We start from the raw sequence: 9,690 nt of genomic DNA, 5'->3' as shown, positions 1-9,690 counted from the left end.
CGTGACACCACGGCTGGTCTGCATATTATGATATTATATTTATTAAACGTATCACAGGCAATCTTAATGTTATGTTATTATTATACGGACATTACGTATGTGAACATTTTCACACCATTCCATACTTATTAACAAAAGGTTACTAACGATCGACATTCGAATTATATTATTATTTGCATGTGCATGATCGTGGGTCGCTCCGGTATTCTTATTATTTTCTGTGCCGACGTCAGTGGCATATAAATACGGTGATCAGATATAAAAATTTTAAAAACTTAGCTCCTTCTCTGTCGTAATTGCCCAATGCGTATACTATTCTACCCGTTTTACTCATATTTCTATAGGTCATCTCCTTCTATAAAAATCGTTTTTTTACATCTGATTACGCTATTTTATTTTATTATTATTATCAATTATAAAAACCAATTATTTTAAATTATAATGTCAACTCATTTAGAGTGTGTCTTTATGATGAAATTACTTTGATATTGAAGTATTTAATGTAACCTTAAACTAAAAGTATAAATTATTTTGTAAAGGTAAAAATACCAAGTGTAAAATTTAAATATATACGATTTAGTATATCTTAAATCGCGCTATCAACCAATAAGATTACTTTAGGTCGAACCATAAAATATAAATTAATAGTCAAATTATAAAAAATAGTAAAAACACATAAACACGTTTTAGCCCATAATAATTTAAAAAAAAAAAGTACAATATCATGTACTTAACACTATTGTTAAGGACATTAAGACACATGTCAAAAAAGAGTACTATCCTACGAAAAATAATACGTCTGGTCACCATACATATATAGGGGGAGGGGGTTAGCCGTACGTCTTAGGGGTTCAAACCTCCACCGAAATTTATGGTTGGTACGGGCATTGGTTTTGATTGTATAATTAATAGAAATTTAAAAATAGAAATTTGTTTTTAACCCCCTCTCTCCTGATATTAATTTCTATACACGCCACTGGCCGACGTTATGTTATTATTGTTCTTCGTAATATTGACCAACGTTAAATGAGCAGCGGCATCGACGTTCCCGTCGGATTGACCTGTCGGCTGCCTGGTATCGTTATTATTTTTATTATTGTAAATATTTATATATATATATATATTATTGATATATGATCAATTTATTATTATTCTCGATCATTCTGTGAATTATTATTATTATATTGATATATCTTTTTCTGAGACCGGTCCGTTTGGGAAATTGTTATAAAAAATTATTATTATGTAAACGGCGTGGCCGTATGCATGTCATATCTTTTTTAAATTTTAATCTGTAAAATATATACATTATATTACCATTTAACACTTAAAAGAGTTATTATTATTCGTCAAAACAACTAATCTTAGAGACCAGTAAACGTCGTGGTAGATGGTATATCAGCTTTAGGGAGATATGATATGAGGGAGATAATAAAAACTATATATTATATACATTCACACTTATGCACACAACTGTAGAGAGTAAAAATATAAATCTGAATCATATCACAAACAATTATTATCTTATTACTTTACCATTTTTGAGTAAATAACCTAAATAATAAGTGTTTAAATATTTAGGAATATTTTCTTTTTTATTAAACAACAGAATGTTAAATTTCATAACTATTATAATTCTTTAAACAATTAAAAAATGTACTTTTAAGTTTTAAATATTAAAATTAAAGTATTAAGCAATTAAACAATACATTGTACATACCAATACTGTTATATATTTTTTTAACAAGAATTTAGAAATTTACAACATCAGCTTATTTAATTATTCAGGAATTTGATAATTCTTCTTCCACACTTTCTACTATTTTTTCGTATTTTTCTGAAGAACTTATTGAATTTAACAATTTTGGGTGCTTCAAAAGAAATTCATAAAATTGTGAACAAGTTATGTTTTTAAAGTGCTGTTTTGCAATAATTATTGATCTAATAGTTTCGACATTAAAACGATTTTTTTCATTGACAATGTAAAAACGATAACGAATAGAATACAATAGAATAATAATATTCATAAGACTGCAGGGTTGTCGATACTCGATATTCTTAATCGTAATAATTGAAAAAGAAAAATAGCGGACAACCGTCGACGGGTCCTTTCACGTACACATACTTTTACAATTGTGTAGTGTGTGCGTTCATAGATTAAATATACTTATTATATTTAATCTATGGTGCGTTGTTTGGTCGGTCGGTGCGATAAGACGACGACAACCGAAACAGTCGCGCAGCTGTACTATCTGTTATTTATAAATTTGGTCTCTAATTTTAAATATATATATACGAATAAAACTGTTTTATATTTGTATTTTGTTTCATAAGTCGATATTTTTTTCACTAACATAATATAATAATATTGAAATAACGGGATTAAAACAGGACTATCTTCTAAAAACGGGATAAAAAGCGTCCCGTACGAAGTTTGTCGGGACAACGGGACTTGATGACCAAAAAAGGGACAATCCTGTTTTAAACGGGACGTCTGGTCACCCTATTGTAATTTGCAATAGTCAATTATATTTCGGTAACAATAATTCTATTTTAATTATAAGTTTATTGTACGTTATTAAATTATTTTAAATTAATAAATCAAAATACTTACTTGTAAAAACTGAGTATAAAAATAAACAAAATAATATTTTCATAAATCATTAATTGTTTTTTAAAATATATTGTTATACATTAAAGTTGAATTAGTAGGTACACAAAAAAAAAAGGTTTAAACAAATAAACACTTTTCTATATTATAAGTGTTTACAGATAAATACAATCATTCTCTACGTATGTATGGTTGATCTTTACCTTGGTACCAAGGAACGGATATATTTGCGAGAACTAAACAATTGTCTGAAAACAATATTGACGTTGTTTATCCATTTCGTAGTTAAATTAATCTCCATAGAGCATATATATTTTTACAAGAACGGGCTTAATAAATCCGAAATGTCTATTTGTGCTGAGTCATCCATTAATAACGATGGATAACTTATCATCCCACATATAAAGCGATAAAAACTTTGAATAAAAAAAATATCACTCGGAATGCACAGCTTACGGATTTATATATGTATTGTAATCTGGCACGTGCGATCGTTGTATATAGGATTAGAACACTAACGTATCATATCATATTTTACATGATCATTATCATTTATTAGAGCGATAAAGATTGGATGGAACAGTAGTCAAGTAGATCAGATAATATTAAGTTATAATGATGACTGATGAGTGACAACTGTTTTATACAGTGGTGGATAAAATCATGAAAGTAGGGTAGGCTCGAGGGTAGGCTTTATAATTAATGACAATGTTTAACTTAATGTTATTTATATATTTATTTTACCTAATATAATTATCTTTATTTCTCAAAGAGTATACCATAGTGCCATACCACCGTTAAGGCATAAAATATAAATTGATGTATACAAATTGTTATATGAAATTCATTGAATATACTGAATCTTATTTTTATATTAATCGCAAACATGTATAGACATTTGCAAATAAAAATATTTCTAGTTAAGATATAACTAAATCATTAGATCTGAATGGTGTGATTTGTACCAATGAAGAAGTTTCTAATTTCCCCTTTCAACATTTATGATCTGCTTACACAAAAGCCAATATAATAATTCAACTATTTCATCTCTCTTATTTTTTAATCGATTTTTAATTTCGAGCCGTTACAAACACGTATAATCTTGTTTTGTTCTGTTATGAATTTAATGCTTTTAAAATACATACACTGGTATACATATGTGAATATGTAATTTACCAACGAATTTAATTTAGTTCATTACATTCCTAATGGAAGTTTAGTTAAATTCTTAATTTGAAGAATTAATATTGTCTAGTTTTGCTTCGTTGACTCACCCGTACACTTTTTATAAAATACAGGACAAAACCACATACTTTTGGTAGATTAAAACCGCACTCATTTAATAGGTTAAAACCGTAAATTTTTCAAAATTGTCTTATCCAAAAACCGCACAGTTATGATTTCGACCCCAAAAAGGTCGATAAAACAAAAAACGCATATGTGTACCTATGTATATTTAATTATTTAGTTTCATTATTTTCCTATTTCATAAAAAAAATTTATATATTCAAAAATTTAAAATATTATATTAATTTAAAAAAAATTAAAACTTTCAACGTTTGATTGGCTGAAACCGACTGCCGACGTTATTTAAAAACTTTATACGATTTCCGTCACATAAAAATTCTTCCCGAAATTGAAACAAATGCTCCTAAAAATAAATAGGCAACTTTAGTGGCAACTAAAGACTTGATTATTGTTTATAGTACTTATCTTTTCACTATTTTCACTAAAAATAATGTGCGGTAATTTTTTATAAAATGACCGATAGGCTGTGCGGTTTTTATCTATCGACCTTTTTAGGGTCAAAATCAAAATTGTGTGGTTTTTGGATGCAACCTTTTGCTTGTATCTTCGTTATTGTATACATATAACTGTTGTCCATAGCCTTGTATTTATTTTATTATCGATTTTACTTTTGTTGTTCTGCAAGGAGGATATTTCTCTTTTTATTTTATTTTAAATACAAAATCTATACCCACGCGGCACAGTTAATATATGTGATAAAGGAATGAAACAAATATATGTATTTAATTATAAACACGTTATGATAATAATAAATACATATTTACAGAAAGTTTTCATCTGAGAAGATATCCATCGATCTAGGACATCTTGGCGTGGCCACATTGGCGTAAACCACTTTGGCGTATAACTATTATGGCGAGTGGCTATTTTGGCGTTAAATTCTGCCGTATATTTAACAATATTATTTACAACAGTATTTTAAATTATAAAAATAAAATAAATATAAAATAATTGTAAATAATTTTATTTGAATGTGCATCGTGATATAAAATGTTTATATAGACTACAAAAGCAGACTAATATTCTAGTAGTTGTATATTATGCGAGTATAATAATTAGGGAACCGATTTAAATGCAAATTGCATACTTTTCTGAATGTCCGAAAAAATGCTTTCTACGCACAAATTTCATTTTATATATTAAGAAATTAAAAAATGTAACTTTTATTTTGCATTTTTTTTTATGTTTTTAAGTCATTTTTTATATGGGAATAAATTAAATTTGATAAAAATTAAGCAACACCTGATTAGACAATGCTATTGTAGAATAAGAAGATAGGAGAACTAGAAGATGATGAAAATGATACGAATAGTTTATACCTAAGTATAAAAATTAAATAACTAAACAAATTTTTTCAATGTTAAAAATAATTTTAAAAGCATTTTTTTAATACATTTAAAGAAATTACTATTTTATGAATGCATTAAATCCGTTCCCTAATAATAATATAATAATCATTGGTGTATATTTCTCGACCACGGATGTTTTACTTGGGCCGTTGTTGGTTATAACTGATTAGGTGAATATATTTAGACCTTGAATGCTCTTTATTTAAGCCATTATCGATTACAACTAATATTGGTATATTACACTTCATGACAATTCCATAACTAATTATTATACCGGTACAGACAACAGATATACTGCCTGTATATGCCAGTGTGCTTTTGTAGTCTAAAAGCATTTTATATCTATATACATGTTCAATTTTATATTTATTTTTTTATTAAAAATAAAATATTGTTGTAAATACTAAATAATATTATGGAATATACCTATGACAAAATAGTATTACGTCAAAATAGCCATACGCCAAAATGGCCACGCCAAAACGTCCAGGTCCCGATATCCATTAATACTACTCACAATTAACAATATTAAATAAAAACAAGTAGCAGTCATTATTAGCAGTCTAAAATTATTTATTAGATTTTTATTTTATTACAAGAGGTTTTAAATTCGTTGGTGACTTAAGAAAATATTTTAATTCAAAATTACTCACCATTTTTTCTATCATTAAAATCTCTTAAAAGATTTATCTCAGAAAACTCTAGTATTTGTTCTGAAAACAATAATTACTGTTGTTCATATTCAATTAATTTGATCATCTTAAATTAGCTAGTATTATAAAAAGCTTCAGTGTTGGGGACATCACTTGTGATTCTTTTTAGATAATTAGTATAACCCCTCCCCCAAAACGAAACCCACATTGCATGAATGGAGGCTCATTTACTTGGTTCTCACTAAAAGATTCCACACTAGAAGGAAAACTATAAATCCACTGACAATAAGGTAAAAATATGAGATGGCTTAAAATAAAACGAAATTACTACTTATAACTAACGCTGGAAGTCTCCCTACCTTTAAAAAGAAGCGTCGATCTAGTCATTGATCATTGATTATCTAACTCTGGCCCTAAGATATTGTAGACTGTGAGATCATCGACGCCTACTTTGGTAGCGATAACAACTACATCACATTTAACTTCATATTCAACGTGAGTACTAAGCGATGATGAATCCGTGAGATAGGGTGATCATCTTTGATGGACTTCAAGTAAATTGGATTAAAGGACACTGCTTTTAAATAAGTCCATTTATCAATTTTACCATAACATTCAAACAAGTCATAAAATTGAAATAACTGTAAATAATGCGTTTTTGTATCCCTAAACATCTGTTTTTGTTCTAAACGTAGAATATAGCTGAAATCTAACTGGTGTAGCATTTAATTGCCACTATCTTCAGTGAGCTAATCGGCTAAAGGTATGAACCAGACAAGCTTATAAGTTCTTAACAGGAAGATGATAACCGTTTAATCGGTAATATTTTTACCGGTGCTCATACATCCATCACTTTAATTTAGTTTTTGTAAAATTATTTATTAACTTACTTTTATCATTTTTAGATAATTTAGTATTACAATTTATATCTATAACATAAAAAAAAAATTTAGCGCATATTGATTTATTTTTGTTTATTTTATGTTTTTTTTATAATTATTTTAATATTACCAAAGACAGTCCCAGATCGAAACTTATAGTTTTTTGTAATCAATAAATAGTACAAAAAAAAATGCAACTAATATGATATCTTATATTTATTATTTAAGATATTATTCTAATATAATACAACAACTATTCAATTTTTATAATAGTATTCTATTATTTTCTATTATTATTGTTTTTTGCGTCTATCATATATTTTATAAATAATTACATTGAATTTATTTTATATGATTCAAAAATAAATTAAAATTAGCACGATTTATGATAGTATAAAGTTTCCCAAGGGTAAATGAATAGAAGAAACATTAAGTGAATCTTACTTTATTTATTCTACCAGTGTTCATACACATAATATAACTTTAAAAATAAAGTTTTATCCCACACTAAATTATCTTAAATTTCATAAATTCTACATGATTCAATCAGTAATACTTCGTCATTCAATCTAATAAATATGCATAAAAAAAATATATAACAAAAAAAACTGAGTGATTTAGATTAGTTGTAAATGTTAGAATTACCTTGTGATGATATTACAACAAATCATGTTTGACAATTTTATTTTAAAACCATAACAGTAAATAGTTTATAAAATAAATTACAAATATCATTAGTCACTCAAAATGCTTTGGATTAATGATAATTTACTATGTTTTACCATACATTTAATATACTATAATATAGATTGAAAATTATATGAGTATAATGATATAAAATATTTCGAATTAATTAAATACTTATACCTTTAAAAATGATTTCTCTTGTCAAACGTTCTGAAAATTGTACATGATATACTTCACTTGGTAGGTACTAATTATATATACATCAATTATATATAATACTATAAACATTAACAAACTACTATAAATTTATAAATAATCATTGTTGGTACGTTTGGCTGGATTTCATTCATTTTGGAGAAAACTCACCGATTATAACTTATAAGTATGCTGGACGAAGGAAGAAAGATCTCTGACTGTTAGTAAAATATGTGGACAATATTGATTATATTTTGGATAATAACATTGATAATCTAATAATAAAACAAAATACAGATGACAACACGTAGACATTTTACATTTATTTTGTTCTTACGAAGGCTGATAAAAACACATCGTATACATGTATGAATTTAATGGATTTCTTCAGTACTTATCTATACCTAATGGAATATTCTCAGTTGTTTACCATTTACGACAATAATATTTTTTACTTTTTTATGCGGTCAAAATTATTATTGTAATCATAGTATACGAAATTATATTATTTTTAGTATATCTTTGTAATATAGTGTTATATTATTTATCGCCATTTACTATAATACGACTATACGAGTATACTACATCTTACACAATATACAAGTACATGGGACGATAATGTTTTTTTTTAAATTTAAAGAACGCATGTTCAATGCAAATGCGTTGACATCGCCTAACATTTAACATAGCACATTCACGTTCTTCAGATTATACTTCTTGTTTTAATTTATTTAAAAACCGATCTCAACATTTATCAATACAAATTCTATATTAATTCATCTAATCCACTCTTTCCTTCTCTCCAAACAGCCTGCCCTTCATGCGACATAATATGCAAGGAATACTTTTCAATCGATCACAAAATTTACCAAACCATGATAAATTTTCACTAACTCAACCTCTATCCGACTAACCCTACGAAGAGATTACTGAATCAATCTTCAAATTTTTCATAACATACATTAATGATTTATGCTATAGAATGAAAATAATGTGTTTTTGTATCTCTTAACCTCTTCTTCTATTAATATAGACTAATACCCTCAATTTTGAAGCCTTTACTCTCTATTAAAAAAAATAATAATATATAAGTATATCTATTCTTATATAAATAAGAGAAGTAATCGAAAACTTTTTTTTTAAATAATATATTTTATTTTCCTCGTGCTTGAGAGAAGATATTTCACATGTGGATACCAGAAGAGATTGATGTAGCAAAAGATAAAGACAAAAAAAGTATATAAATTCAGACATATTCTAAAATCTACACCTAATTTTATATCAAATATTTTTTGTAACCAACATTATTAGGTTATTTATACTCTCTTGTTATACAAAAGTGAACCATATCATTGGTTTTAAAAATGTATAATAATAATAACTGATAATTTATTCTGTATATTGGTAAAAAAATATTAGGCAACAAGTCTGTACATTATATAATGACAATAAAATCTAGTAATTAAGTATATTTTTTTTATTATTAGGTACTGAATATAGATTTAGGACTAAATATACCAATATAAAAAATTAGGATACTTATAAATCGAAGGACCTAAGCCTTCCTACGGGAGGAGAGCCCCCCTCAACTAATAGCGACTAAAGCGGGACCATAATTTTATACCATAAAATATCTAGCTGGTGTAGATCACAAGTGCCTTATCTTCAGTGCAACAATCAACCAACAGTTATGAATTTATGATCCAGTTGAGCTTTCAATTTTGCCTAAAAGGATAACGATAATCTTAGCAAATATACCTACGATGAACATAAGTATTTGTTTTACGGGTGTATTTGTACCAGCCGCTTACATCTGTTTTGAGTAAAATTATTTATTAACTTACTTGCATCATCATTAGTTACTTTTATTTTATTTTTTTTATCTTTTTTTACTGTAACATAAGAAAACAAATTTTTTTTTAGTGCTTATTGATTTATTGTTTTTATTATATGATTATTTTGTAATTATTTTATTATTACCAAAGAAAGACCCAGATCGAATCTTT

This window comes from Rhopalosiphum padi, chromosome 1 (genome assembly GCF_020882245.1).
Source record: "Rhopalosiphum padi isolate XX-2018 chromosome 1, ASM2088224v1, whole genome shotgun sequence".
Lineage (NCBI taxonomy): Eukaryota > Metazoa > Arthropoda > Insecta > Hemiptera > Aphididae > Rhopalosiphum > Rhopalosiphum padi.
Note: the sequence above shows the minus strand (reverse complement) of the source record.